The sequence below is a fragment of the Miscanthus floridulus genome, chromosome 6 (assembly GCF_019320115.1).
Source record: "Miscanthus floridulus cultivar M001 chromosome 6, ASM1932011v1, whole genome shotgun sequence".
Classification (NCBI taxonomy): Eukaryota; Viridiplantae; Streptophyta; class Magnoliopsida; order Poales; family Poaceae; genus Miscanthus; species Miscanthus floridulus.
The window spans coordinates 38,229,655-38,245,234 of NC_089585.1; positions in this window are offsets into that span (position 1 = coordinate 38,229,655).

Here is a 15,580-nt window from a genome sequence, read left to right on the forward strand (position 1 = left end):
GTTAGAGCGTTGGTCAGGTCTCACCCAGAGAGTGTATTTTTATTGGTTAGAAAAACTTTGTTTTAAGACCCTCCTACGGCTCGGTCCGGAGTAGAGGGTATAATTGTAGGGAACCGTTTTTTCCTCTCTTAATACAATGATACGTAGCTCTCCTACGTATTCAAGAAAAAAATGATGAGCACCATGTGAGATTTTAGTAGAATGTCGTAGATAGACTAAATATGGGTCAGTTATTTAATAAGGCGATAATTCTATGACGGAGTATTTAGTGATTGTCATGGATTGTCGAACATAATTGTCATGCATCTGGTTTACCTCCATTAGCTAGATCTATGATAGTGTTGCGATAAAATGATCAGCTACCATGGATGTTTGATCTACGCACCAGCTTGGTTTGTTGTTTATACAAAGAAAAAACAAACCCTTGCCTTATGATTAACTACAGTCAGATTTTGAACTGCAAGAGTTCATATATTTTAATGGTCCAAATATTTCGTTTAATGTTCAATTAAGTAATCAAATGTAAAGGCTTCTCTGAATTTTGTTTTGTGTGGACACCGACGGACTAGATGCTCTACCTCTATCTATATATATCTTAGAGTAAAATACACTAGCGGTCCCTAAACTTGGAAGGTGGTGTCATCTAGGTCCCAAATATCCATTTTTTTTCTAGGTACCTAAACTTGTCTGGGGCTCCAACACATGTCCAACGGGTTTTGACCTGCTCCATATGCCGATGTGGCATCATGACTCAGTGCTGACATGGATCAGACATGTTCAGTCTAACACCTTAACTTGCACGGTGGTGTCATCTAGGTCCCAAACTTCCAACATTGCATATCGAGGTCCCCAAATATGTTAAACGGATCACATGAGGTACCTAAACTTTCACGGTAGTGTCATCTAGGTCTCTAACTTCTAGATATGTAGATCCAAATCCTCAAACTTCCTAATCAGGCCACGCGATGTCAAAATTATTATTTTCACTTACTGGGAGTTGGATTGGCGATTGTTGCAGTAGATGCTCTTAGTAGAACTAGGGTTCCTATGGTGGCAATGCTGTTGATTGCAGATTCGGATTGTAAGGATGGGTGTCTCCTTATGCTATGAAAGCACTGGTAGAGACGAGACCTAGTTGCTCATTCGGCCATCCCTTCTTGAGAGGGCATGTGAGGGACAACAGCATGATCGTTTAATTCAGGAGGTTCATATTAAGAGGATAGTAAATGACAAACCTCGAGAGTTTTTTATTGATGAGAATGATGTGGTCCATTTTAGAGGACGCCTTTGTGAGATGGATATCCTACGAGAAGGTCATCGGACTCCATACACTGTTAGTAAGAGCTTCTGGTGGAAGAGAAGGAAGGTTGATACCGCCAAGTATGTTGCAACTTGTGGTGTGTGCCATTAGATGAAGGCTGACCTTAAGAGGCCTGTAGGTTTATTGAAGCCTTTAGAGATTCTAGAATGGAAGTGGGCACATATTACTATGGGTTTTGTGGTTGGTTTACCTTGTTCTCCTCAGGGTAGGGATGCTATATGGGTGGTGGTTGATTGACTCACTAAGTCGGCACACTTCATTCAAATGAAACAACTAGTTCCGCTACAGACTTGGTTCCCTTGTATATCAAGGAGGTTGTGAGGTTGCATGGTGTCAAGGGGGTTGAAACCGTGGCAAGAATTGTTGTTTGTCGGGTGTCAAAGTGCATGTCTCCGGTGTCTTGGGTGGACTCAAGAACACAAGAATCATAGAGGGGACGCAATGGTTTATCCTAGTTCGAGCTATGGGGGCCCTACATCCAGTAGCTGATGATCCTTATACTCAAGAGCACCCAAAATATGGGCGTTACAACAGAGTGTAAGAGAGAGATTTGGTAGGGGATCGCTTGGTGCTGGTCCAAGGAAGCCTCACCACCGGTGAGGCCTTCCCCTCACCGGAGAGGAGGAAGACGATGGAAGTAGTGGAGGAGCTCTCGGTATCCCTCTCTCTAGGTTGCTCTACTCTTGGTGTAGAGCATGAGCTGAATGGTGAGGAGTCGAATGATTTGCCTCTAGAAATTGTCCCCTCAAATCATCCTCTCCCCTCTTAGGATTCGACCTCCCCTTATATATCAAGGGAGGTTAGGTACATGGCAGTTTTGGGGAGTTGAGCCTATGGACTACATGTGCTAGAGTCCAGGAGGTTCTTGTAGTGGCATCGTGTGGACTGTGGTGATGTCATGGAGCCGAAGAAGCTCTAGGCGTCATCCGACTGCTATGTTCTGACACGCTGAGTGTCAGGCTGTGTCATCTTGGACCGGCCTCCACCAGGTGCATCTTTTAGAGGCTTCTTGGTGGTGAAGGCGGCCGGCTTGAGGGGCAAACACGTGGGCCTAGGAGCCCCCAAGCCCCTAAAGCCAGCGGAAGAGTTTGTCTTCTTGCGTAACACCCCATGCATGACCCTATCGGAGGAATTGATAGAGCCACACCTACGGGGTAGCGCTAGGGAGCCCCTGAGCCTTGGTGGCTCGGGGCACCTGTCTCAAGCCTAGGCCTTGCCTAGTGCCAAAGACTAGGAGGGAGCCAAGGATCGGATCTAGACTCCCTTCGATTGAGAGCCTAAGGCTCAGGTGAGCCCTGAGTCTCGAGCAGAGGCAGCAGGCGCACTCGAGTTCGGCCTGATTCCTTTGCCGAAGGGTACGCGCGAGCGTACTCGATGGGTATAGCCCCCGTGTCCCTAGGCGATCCTAGAAGGGTTGGTCGGGGGTCTCTTAGTCGGGAACCCTTGATCCCGAGTCTTAACATACCCCTATGTTAGGATCTCGTCACATGGTATGCCAAAGTCTATCTTTTGGGATCATGACTCTAAATCTGTTTCTAATTTTTGGAGGAGTTTTCATAGCGCTTTGGGAACAAGGCTTGACATGAGTGTTGTGTTTCACTGTCAGAGTAATGGTCAGTTCGAGTGTACTATCTAGACTTTGGAGGACATGCTATGTGCTTATGTCCTTTCTTGGAAGGGAGGTTGGGAGGATCACCTAGCTTTGGCTAAGTTTGCTTATGATAACAGCTATCAAAGCTAGTATAAAGATGGCACCACATGAGGCTTTGTATAGTAGAAGATGTATCTCACCTCTTTGTTGGGAAACATTGGGAGAGGTCTTTAGTTGGTCTGCACTAGATTCAATAGACAACTAAGAAGGTGCGAGAGATACATTAGAATATGTTGGCCACTAAGAGATGCCAGAAGAGCTATAGAGATGTTAGAAGGAAAGACCTTGAGTTTGTAGTGGGTGATCAGGTTCTCGGAGTATCTCCCACTAAAGGCATTGTGTGGTTTGGTTCTAATGGGAAGTTTAGCCTAATGTACATTGGACCAAAGATATCATAGACTGGGTTCGTAGCTTGACTTACTGCGTGTAGTTCCTAAGTCTATGAAGGGGATTCATAATGTATTCCATGCTTTTATGGTGAGAAAGTATTTGTGGGATCCAGAGCATAAGATCAACTTAGAGCCGATTCATGTGGAGCAGGACTTAATTGTGGAGTGTCGCTCAGTGCATATCTTAGAAATGTTGGAGTGTGTTCTAAGGAGAATGATTATCAAATATGTGAGAGCTCTATGGACAAATCAATTTGAACGTGAACCAACTTTGGAGCATGTGGAGCAGATGCGTAAGGAGTATCTTGAACTCTATGACATTGGTGAGTTTTATGCAGTTATATGTAGTTTACCATTCTATTGGTTTCTATCAAAGAAGCAGCAGAATTCAAGGATGAATTCTTTTAAGGGGGTACAATGTAAGACCCAAAATATGTTGCGTGTTAGGAAGTGTAAAGTGGTAAAAGGTTAAATGAGAGTTTTAATGAGTCACAAAAAATAAAATTTATTATTCATACCTCGGACGAATGATCAGATACCATAGATGCGTAGAGGTCATTGAGTGCATTCCGTTTAACTACTCATATGTGTTGTTTGGTGTATGGATCTATTGCGTTAATTGATCTAAACATTACCTAAACAAAGTGTCATCCACTTAACCGACCTAATTTAATAAATCAACCTCGGTGAACACCGAGAGATGTCATCCCCATCTCCACTACATCAAGGCTTAGGGTCCTGATTCATACACACCAAGATCACATCTCAACAAAAGATTACATCAATCAGCAAAAACAAGTATGTCAAGTCTTGTCAAGTTAACAAATTAATTGTACAACATTAATGAAGGCATATACTAACCTATGTGTAGTGAGAACCAGAGAGCTATCCTATCATGTATTTCCTATGTTGAGAGCCCTACGATATGAATTATATTAAACCTAACTAATAAATGGTAGTTGCCTTGCCCATGGGCGTCGCCACCATAGCTTGAACAGCTCCCGTCATTCATCCACTTTGTCGGCATGGGTGAGATGACATGGCCACCAATGTAATGTCCTTTAGGTACCAACAAAAGAACTTAGTAGCAACACCATGAGTGTGGTAGAAGATCATGAGAAGATGAGAGCCAAGAAGCTATGCAAGCCATGGATGCCTGCATGACGTGCAAGGCCTGCGGTGATGTTGGACATTCAGGAGATGCATGTCCCTAAACCCATGAAGACGTCAACTTCGTCATCAACAACAATGGGCATCGTCCTCAACTAAGTCAAGGATGGAATCATTGCTCCAATAACAATCAAGGAGGTAACCATTTCAATGGTTATAATAATAATCAATCCTCTTTTAAAGATCTTATCTTTGGTCAAGGTAAAATAAATGATACTCCCTCCATTCCTTAATATAAGCCATATAGATTTTTAAAGAAAATTCCAAAATATAGGTACGTATCAGCTCTCACACTAATTAGTTTGGAAACCTTCCCACCGTACATAGCACATGTCCTAACAAATTCCTTAGATTTAGGAAGCAATCTGATTGGGAGAGAGAAAATGGCCTGATTTTCCTTTTTTTCCTTGGTCTCACATCCTTCCTCAGGCCGTGCGTTAATATTGGTGCTAAAAACTATATGGCTTATATTAAGGAACAGAGAGAGTAATATGAACAAGTTGTACGATAGTGATGACAAGATGCTTGAAAATATTCATGCTAAACTAGAAGATTTCTCCTTTGCTATAAAGAACCAACTTAGCTTTAATAAGATGCTAGGAACCTAGTTAGCTCAATTAGCAGCTGCAGTTCCATCTTTTGAGAAAGGAAGAATCCCTAAGAAGCCTGAAGAACCGATGGAAACCGTTAATGTAGTCACCACAAGGTATGGGTTTCCTCTAAGTTCAAGAGGATCTATGATGTTGGACCCTCCCATCACAATCAAGAAAGGTGATCCAAGAAGGCTGGTCATCACTTCTCCATTAGACCCTAGACATTCAACAATACCATATGTGACCTTGGCTCGAGTGTGAAAGCCCTAGTTTGGTTTTTGATAATTGATGAAACCTATTTGGACTAATCCTTGCATCTAAGTGTGTGACTAGATAGGATGGTCCAATCCAAGTGGTGGAGCAAGATGAAGTCCATGTTGATGGTGATGGACATGTGATGATAATGATCATGCTCTAGACTAGGAAGAGAAGAAACAGAAAAACAAAATAGCCTCAAGGCAAAGATATATTTGATAGGGCCATTTTGTTTTGCCACTCAAGACACCTAGTGGGTGTGAGTGGATTAAGGATAGATAGTCATACTATCAAGAGGGGAAAATCTTGGTTAAAATGGTTGTCAAGTGCCACTAGGTGAAGTGATTCATGCATTTGCATTAGGACCTAGTGTGCTAACAATTAACCCTTGAAAAATGCTTGAAAAAAATGCTAACACACATGCACTATGGTGAGACACTTTGTGGCTAGCAATATACAAGCAAGGGTGAAGTGATTGAGTTGTTAGAAAAAGAAAAAGAGAAAGAAGTAGGGGACCAGACCCTATGTTGGTTGGGACCGAACCTTGGAGAGGGAGAGTCCGGTCCTCTCTCCATCCAGGGCGAGTGCGGTCTATGGGCTTCAGACCTAGGGAGCAATACAATGTCGGACCATCCCTGTTGGGTCCGATCGGCATGGCAGAGAGGAGCACATAGCGGGCATGGCTAAGGATACTAGTAGAAATATCTAATTCTATGATGAATAGATTTCATCACTGAAGGAGCTAAATTCATCATAATTTTAGTTTTGTGATGAATTTATGACGAAAAATAGTTCATCATAAAAGTCATGTCATTCTTGCACATCTATGACAAATCTGACAGAATCATCATAGAAGTGTTTAGATCTATGACGAAAAACAGATCATCATAGAACTGTTTTGGCATGCGTGGCAGAGGGTTGCCACACTGGTGGGCGCTTCCATTGGAGATGCTTTCCATGTTTACATGCTATAGCCCACATGTACATGCTATAGCTGGGTGCATTGGAGATGGTTCGGGTACGTGTCACCTTCTTATTGCACAACATGGCCATCTCTGGTTCTTGCATGTATCAGGTTCATACTAGACTATGTGTCGGGTCCCTATTGTTCCACATGTTAGTTATCTATTGGCACACATGTCATGTTGCGGTGGATCACGTGTCACTTCATCATTGGACCATGTGTCGTATTTTTATTGGTCCACATGGCCGTTTCTTTTTTGACCACATATCATGGCGTTGTCCGTCCACATTTCATGTTTTTATTCGGCCACGTGGCTTCACGACTTCCTTCCACATGTCGGATTTTAATAGCCCATGTGTCGAGTCCTGGCTATTACACATGTCATGCACTGGTTCATCCACGTGTGGCATTTTTATTTGATCATGTGGCCTGTCCTGGTTGTACCACGTGGAGTATATTCAAGTCACCATAGAAGTAATTTGAGATCATCACTACTACACAGATTGACTACATAACTATTTAGCCTGTCAATCAAATAACAACAATTAACATTTCACATGTCAGCAACGAACCACTGATAGAGTATCACCACATCAAACCAGCATATAAGCCCACACATCAAACCAGCACATGAGTCCACACATCAAACCACAAATGTTCACTATATTAAGCCATAGGAGTTGAAGACTGAGAGTTACCAGAAGAGCTGATGCACATGCATAGCTCACGGAGATTTTTTGTACTCCTCCTGTTGCCGTTTCTTGTATTCCTCAAGCTCCCTTTCAGTCTTTTTTGTCTTCCTCTTCAGTTCGTCCACTTGATTAATAAGGGCAGCAGAACTTTCCTGTTTAGTAGCAAGCTATTCTTGAAGCATTCTATCTGCTAATGTCTCTATTCTGTTGGAGCTTGCCTGCATACCAGCATTCTTCAAAAAAGGTTGTTGCCGCTTTCCTAGGAGGGGCCTTGCCCTAGTAGATGCAGAGAACCTTGCAAACAACATCAACACTAGTAATTGGTTGCTGCCCATCAGCAATAAGTTCTGCTTGCATAGTTTCCATAACTTCCTACAAAATTGAATTAGTAAAACATTAGGTTACAAATAGTGTAAGAGGACTTCAATTGAAAACCTAAGAGATTGATTCATAACAAGTAATGCATAGGTCTTCCTCAGCCTACTGCTGATAGAAATTACATAAGTTTTAGTAGATTTTAGTAGATTTCCATAACACTAGGCTCCTGCTATGTTTCCTTCTTGTAGGGCAATGGCTTCAGTAGATTTCAAGGGAAATAAAAGAAGGTACTTACAACTGTTCCTCTTACAACATCGCTCAGACCCTTTTTCCTACTAGTATGGAAGTCCCTGAAGACTTCCACAGTATTAACATCTTCATTAGGTGGACTATTTTCTTCTTCAAGTCCTTGGTCATATTCTGCTACCTCCCTCTTGTTCTCCTTCTGTTCACATTGCATATGAGATTCAGTTTATATTTATACAAAGGCAAGAGTAACAATAAAACACAACCATCACTTACAAATTTGTGCATCTAGACAACATAGGAGCGAGATCCTATAGCCTGATGGTACTTCACTTTTGCATGGTTTCACTTGTTCTTCTTAGATGTTTCCTATAGCTTCATTTGTGTTGGACTACAACACAAGTAGACTATAGCAAGACTAGATAGGAAATCGATGGGTTCACACACCTTTTCTTAGCACTAGACCAAATCTTGACAAGTTCACACCACTGTGCATCATTCATGGATGAGACAGGAGAGGTTGTACGGATCTGATTAGCAAGGATGCCATTGAAGTATTTTCTCTTCAACCTGTAGCGTTCCTGCCATACCATAGACTACATTACATTCTAGCAAGCTTCTTTTGTTTATGAGTGAGCATCATTAACGCATAGCCTTCCCTGCACACAGTAGTGTGAATGAAAAGTAAATCCGTTAAAGTTGCTCAAAGCAGAGTTGAATGTCAAGAGGGGATACCCATACATACATTTAGCCTCTCCACAAATCTTTTGCAATAGATGACATCGGGCCTCTTCCCCTTGTATTGTTTTCAATGAATCAAAATTGGTACTTCACTCCTGACTACTACACCTGCCTCTCCACAAAACTTGGCAGCTTGCACTGGATCATGTGACCTTCTGTTCCCCTCGGCAACAGAGATGCACATCCTCACTCCTAGTGATTTGATCATTTTGTCAAGCATAATTCCATGAGTTCAAGGCCTCGGCTTCCTCGCTCTTCCTAGCAATGGTACTACATAGTTTTCATACATTTAGATTGTTAGAAATGTTACATGGATATCAAATAGGTAGTGCAAATTGATTGATAGACATCTGTAAGGTAATACCAACCTAGGCAACTTTCATCGTTCTACAGGTGGGGGGAGACAGGAGTTTGCTGAGAGGGCTCCTTTTTAGTAGGGCTATCATCATCTAGCTGTGTGGAGTCTCTTTCAGGGCTAGGTAGGGTGTTGTCCCGACCAATGTCTCTAGTCAATTGATGAACTTGGAATTGATCCCTAGGTCCTGGTGTTGGCCGTGATGGAGAATTATGTTCACCTACTGTTGCTACCTCCACCCTTTTGCTAGCAGAAGACCTCTGAGTATAAAATCCATGAGAAGCATCTTCTAGTGGTGTTGACCTCACTAGCTTGGAGAGCCTTCACCCAAGACTCATGGCAGTGCTGCCTTTTGTCCTACTAGCAAAGCCTCCTCTATGGCTTCTTCGACCTAGACACTGAAATTGGAGATACAAACTTAAGTAGCAAGCATGTACAAATTCCATTGATATCTAAATAGTAAAGCATTGCATGACTACCTACTCCCCCTCCCCCTCTGAACTAAATACAAGATAGAACAAGCACCTCATCAATTGATAGGGACACTGGCTCATCTTCTAAATCTGATTATGTTTCATCTGTATCATCAAATCCCTCAACTACCTCCCCTGGTTCAGGGATATATTCTAAATCTTCACCGTGTCTACCCTTTGTGCTTGACTTTTTTTCCTTTGGAGACATAGGTTTTGGGCCCACATGACGTATTCCAAGTTCTTCCATCTTTCTATGATTCCTTGCGATATGTGCATCCCATGCTCGTTCATAAGCAGTTAGTGGTTGTTCATCTAGATTACAAATGCATTTATTAACTAAAGCTTCTATGAAATGTCAACAAAACAGAGCAAGAGTATACAAATAAGCACCTAACTAGTAACTACAACTTATATGGAAGTCATTAATCTAATAAAGCACATGTCAGCTACACTCAAGTATAGGAAATATGTAACCCCATCGCTATCTACAATTCCTTAGTTTAGCCACTACAATAGAGCACACATCATAAAAGGAATTTGGGTACCTCTTCCTTCATGTTCCCTAGCTTTGCTTTGTCATTGGCACTATCGTCCTATCATCGCGGTCGCGGAGCTAATGTGGGCCAGCGTTGATGAAGGGGTACTAGATCCAGCTCCGACTAGGGATTAGATCTGATCGGTCATGATAGGTGCCAAGCTAGGTAGGGGATCCAGATCTAGCTTGTACCATCATCGAGACGGTCCTTCCACCATCAACTGATCGACTTGCTGTTTAGAAATGTATGAGAGAGGGTGCAACTAGAGAGTGGAGAGGGAGTCAAGCTACTATTCTAATGGTGCCTAGGGTCTGGAGTAGGGTGGTAGAGGGGACAACTAGAGAGTGAAAAGGGAGGCCATGGGACTAGGATTTGGAGCTGGAGGAAAGACGATGTGGCTAGAGAATGGAGATGGAGGCGGAGACGGTGACTCTTTGTGCTTTTATGTGGCCATCACATTACCACAAATGCCCTTGTATGAAATTGATGGCGTGGTAAACCTATTTTCCCAGCGGAGGGCAAAACAGAGACATCTAATTTTCGGTGCATGTTGGCGAGACTGCTCGGCACGGTGCGAAATCAAATTTTTGGGCGAGCAGACCGCCCCGTCTGCTCAGCAGAGACCAAAATTTCGAGCAGCCTTAGTTGTTGCCTTTTTGGTATTTTCATAATATAAATAAATATAAAACTAAAAACAATGAAAATAAATAATTAAAAGATCCATGAATTTGACACCTAAAAATTACCAAAAAAAAGAAAAATAAACCTGCTCGCTATAGCGTATTGCGCTGCAACTGGTGATTTTTTTGTGTGTGTGACTGCATCTATGGTTGTTTGAACTAAGGCCTATAATTAGGAAGCAAGGGGAAGACATGCCCAGGGATGGAAAACCCTCCAAAAAACTAAATAGGTTATTCAAATGATATCCCCATGGATTTCCACCTTGGAAAAAAGTAGTCATGGATTCTAAGGTGCTTTGAGTTTCCAGAGAAGGGAAAAAATGAAAGCATCCTCCTCCTGGCTAGCGCTCTTGCACTTTGCTGACTCGCTAGTACTCAGATCGTCCTCCTCCTCGCTGGAGTCATAGTCGGTGTTGTACTTTCCGTCGCTTGAGTATGTCCCCAACACCGTCTTAGCGAAGGTGAACGTGGACAACAATATCCTGCACGCCCGCCTCGACCCTTGATCTATGGGATGTATTAGTAGTACAAGTCATGACTAGGTTTGGTCTGTGGGATGATCGTATGTGAAGTATTATTTGCATTCATGTTTGTGTTAACTTTTGTTGAACTTTGTATTAGGTCAGTTAAACTCTATTGAGCGTTGTGTAGCTCAGGTCCTTTGGTCATTTGGTAACTGGTTATACTAACGATGTTTGCTCTTTCTGATCGAAGGATGTAGGTCTATAGATGTTCAAAATATAGATGATCTAGATCACTATGAAATATAGGGGCCATCCAAGTAGTCCATAGAACCCAACTACCAGGGGATAACAACTAGTTCTAATCTATAGAACCCAACAATTAGTTTAGGATACAAATAGGTATGGACTAATAACACAACTAATTGGCTAATTCTTAGTTGGCTATTTTTTAGCCATGGCAAAGTAGTTGTAGTCCATCCAAATAGGGCCTAAGACAGTCTGATACTAAAGAAATCTTGACAGGTCAGATCATAGTTTTGATGAAATAACAAAATACAGATCGTGTCAACTCTTGCGCCGTATATGTGGGGTCGTGGGTGTGTAGCCATGCGTGCGTGGGTCATGGGGTGGTCCACGACCCATGAACTATATAATAGCAGAGACAAGGGGCTAGAGGAAGGCTCTCTAGAGCTCCTGCTTCAGTTTCATCCCAAAGCTTTTGCCCTCTACCCTACTACTGGGCATCTTTATTCTTCATTTTTTTCTACATATTGTTTTCTTTTTTACCTAGATCATGGATAATTATGATCATTATTGGGACATGTTTGTGTATCGCTATGTCTTTCGCGAGCTTCATGTTCGCCATGGCCTATAAACAAGGGTTGTATTGCATGCAATGCATTCTAACTTTTACAGTAGGTGGTGCATTGCTTCTGTAGTTGTTCATCAAGTTCTTGGCCATCAAAACTACCATCTTGCTGAGGATCATCTAGGACCCTATGTGTTTGTTGCGGTTCATTCAAATGTAGATCTCTAGACTTTGCTTTCATACCGCTATGAGTTCCGTGGTGCAGAAGTATTTTCTCATCGTATCTATTATCTTACAATCCGTCCGAATGATCTAGATATTGGTGGAGTTCATGCAGTTCCTTTCAACTGAGTAGTAGCAACATAGTCAGATGATGTTAACGTTTAGTATCTATGGCATTAGAGATATGCCCTTATTCTCTATTTCTAAAAAAGGTGTGATGTTCAAGTATCTCATAATACTAATGTTCTGATTTGTGTTTTCAATGTTCACTGAAGACAATTGTGATGTTCTTTAGTTTATCTTGTTGTAATAATATCCATGTAAATGGACTTTTGTTGAACTTTGTATTAGGTGGGTTAAACTCTGTTGACCACATATATATTGATAAGTATAGTATTGATGAAATGATGTTTACCTATTTCTTGTAAATCGTATGCACGCCTCATAGTCCGAGTCATGTAAATTTGACCAGCCTAGACATTTTACTCTGCTACTGAGCTGTGACTAGAACTTTTGCTAGATCAGCTATGCTACAAAGAACAGCTGCACCGGCTATGGGGCATGCATGAAGTACTAGTAAGGTGGTTGGATTTGAAGCAGCCTGTTCAACCACAGCCGAGCGAGTGCAGACGATCAGGACCTATGAAACCATGTAGCCATCTCTAGCTAGCTACTACTCTTCAAAACCAAGCAAGAGAAATTGCTTATGGAAGCAAGAGTAACTCATCTTCACTCTTCAGTCTGCCCCTTGACTGCTGTGAATGCTTGGAGTGAAATAACTACAGAGACTTTCCTCATGCATTCAATTCACTCATCGCAACCGTGCAAGGGTTACTTTGTGCCTTGGTTTGTTGAACCAAACACGTATTAGTAGTACTAGTAGTCATGAGTGGCTTTGATTTTGCAAGATCCAAACATGTATCAGTAGTCTTTGATAAAATTTGTTGAGCTTTAAAGAACCATGCAGCGAGGAGTTCATCTCAACAAGTATCACCTTAGATCTAATGCATAACGGATGAGACATAGCTGTTGAATTTTACTATGGATGCAAGAAAGTTCGACCATTGTATATTTGATCTCGTAGGACACAGTATAAAGGGTCATAAGTTTTGAATGTTGTAGCAACCAATCTGCCCCTCGACTGTTGTGACTACTTGGATTTGAGTTAAAAAGTACAGAAAAGACCCATCACAACCATACCGGGCATTCAACTCTAAAGCGTGTCATGGTGGTCAAGAGCTCATGTAGTATGTTGTGTTATTGCATGTCTATGTCAAACTTTGTTAAACTAGCCAGAACCTTGAACCGAGGAACAAGTCTAGCCTTAATCTAATGCAGAAAAGAAGAGCCATTGGTGTTGAAATATTATTGAACAAGCAAGAAAGTCCGCTTGCCATTTTTTAAATGCCTCAGACAGTGAAGATGTTGTAGTGGATGAAGTTTCCTCGGTTGGTTTCTATTTGTTTTTTTGTTGCCTGGGTGTCTGGCCTGATGGCACGAAGTCTTGTATTTTATGTGTGGAGCACATGTACGAGAAGGCAACTTCATGTTCCTCATGGTTTAGATCTATAGAGGGAATGGGAGAGGCTCGGGAAGGTAGGAAATAAAACAAGCGAAGTTGCGGACGAGATCACGGTGGTTAGAGCGACAGAGTGGAGAAAGCGATGGAGCGGAGATTTACTCAAAGATTCTAAATTTTGACCAAATATATATAAAGGAGTATGATGCGTAATAAGTATTTTATACAACATAAAACAATGAGCTTAATCAATAATCCTCTTCGGTGAAGTGTGAGAGGAATATCTGCACTACCGGGTGAAGATACATAGACAAATCTCGTCGGCACATCGGGCAGGTGGATCTCCAGCTGAACCACTTAGTGATGCATTTGCGGTGGAATGCGTTGCTGTAGCTAGACATTTTCATAGCATGGCTGACCATAGGATTAGATGTTTCATCCTCTAGGCAAATGCTGTAATCTTGACACCCCATTAGCGCCGCCTTCGCCTTCGCCTCCACGTAGAGTGTCAAGAGTGCCTTGGACGCAATGAACTTCAATTGTTCATCAACCCAAAGCTCAAGCGTGGCATGGGTGATGCAGCCATCCTGGTAGGCCTCGGTGCCAGGGCCACAAGTTCAGGAACCTCGGGCTCAGGAAGGATGTACTCCCACTACTTGTTGGTGAGATTGACTTGCTGTAGCCACATGAATGTCCTCATCAAGCCACGGAGGACATCATGGACACCTTCTTGGTCGTCGAGGATGCCCACAACTTGATTTGCCTTCAAGATCTAGGTGGTGCTGCATCCTTCGTATAGGAGGTACACCGGCTGCCAGTGACCGCCGGCTTTGAGGATCTTGGTCACCATGCATTCTAGGGTCACAAAGAATGATGCTTCAAGTATGCTCCTGCCAGATGGATCCTTGATGTTTAAGATGTTCTTCGACATCATTCTACACTTGATGTGGTGTTTGAAAGTGGAAAACTGGATAACAGGATCTTCGACGGAGCTCATGGCGATGGCTACTCTATCGGTCTAGTGGCTTAGTTTGTAGCTATGATTTGAATTGGTTTCGAGTTGGAGCAAGGATGATTTAAAGGGAACCCAGTGTTAAATAGCTGCGGGATGAATGGGGGGATAGTTACAAGATGGAATTTGAAGTGAATCACTTTGAATGTAGAGAACCTTAGATGGCTTCTAGTAAATGCCGTCTAGATTCTAGGGGTTGATCGAATAGTTTCCAATACTAAATGTGTTGGGAATATTCTAGTAGAACGTGAGATGTGTCTGTTCCGTGTTGGTATTTCTTAACTTTTATAGAAATAAATCCTCAAGCGTATGAAATTACCGTTGTAGCTTTCACCCGGAAGTATTTAGAGTATCGTATTTCCACAGGGAACTAAGGTATTTCTTCTAGCTAATTCATCCAAGGACAACACAAGGATAGCTAAAAAGAGTACAGAAGGATTCCTAAGGTTTAGGGTCTAAGGATAGATAAACTCTACTTCTACTTGCTTACTTCGGGCACTAGTGAACACCTGGTCTACCAAGCGCTGCCGACCAATAGCTCTACGCCGTACCTGAATGTGGGGGATTACAAGAGATGGACAGGGTTGTCACCACCTGCCGCCTACCCCTCAACCATGGAGTACAAGGCAAACAAAGGTAGCCTCTAGCCTAGACACCACGTCTACACTATCGACTACTACTCTAGTGTCGATCAGGGTTATTCCATCTTTATTAGGAGCCCTCTACTAGACTATCTGCCATGGGGATGGACGATGAACCCACAAACAAGTAAAACTATAGCTCAACTATGCAAAAGACTTTTATAAGCAAAGGAACAACGTATACTTACTAAGATACCCATTGAGGTACAAAGCATGTATTCGTCGAGGTACAAGCAGGGGAAAGTTACCAATAAGCCTGACACTTCTTCCCTAAACTCTCCCTCACATCTCTCCCTACTACTTTGCTAGAGCTAGCTAGGGCCTAAGCCCATGAAGTGATGTTCCTCTTGCTCTTGCTTGGGTCTTCTTTTGCTCTTTGTGTATTGTTGTAAAGAGGGAGGAGAGAGCCTCCTTTTATAGGTGGAGAGGAGGGGGTCCTTGGAAATGTGCTTGATCCCCATATTGAAGGAGCAAACCACCTTTTAGGTATGTTGAATCCACCCAATACCTATGGAACTGATGTAGCAACG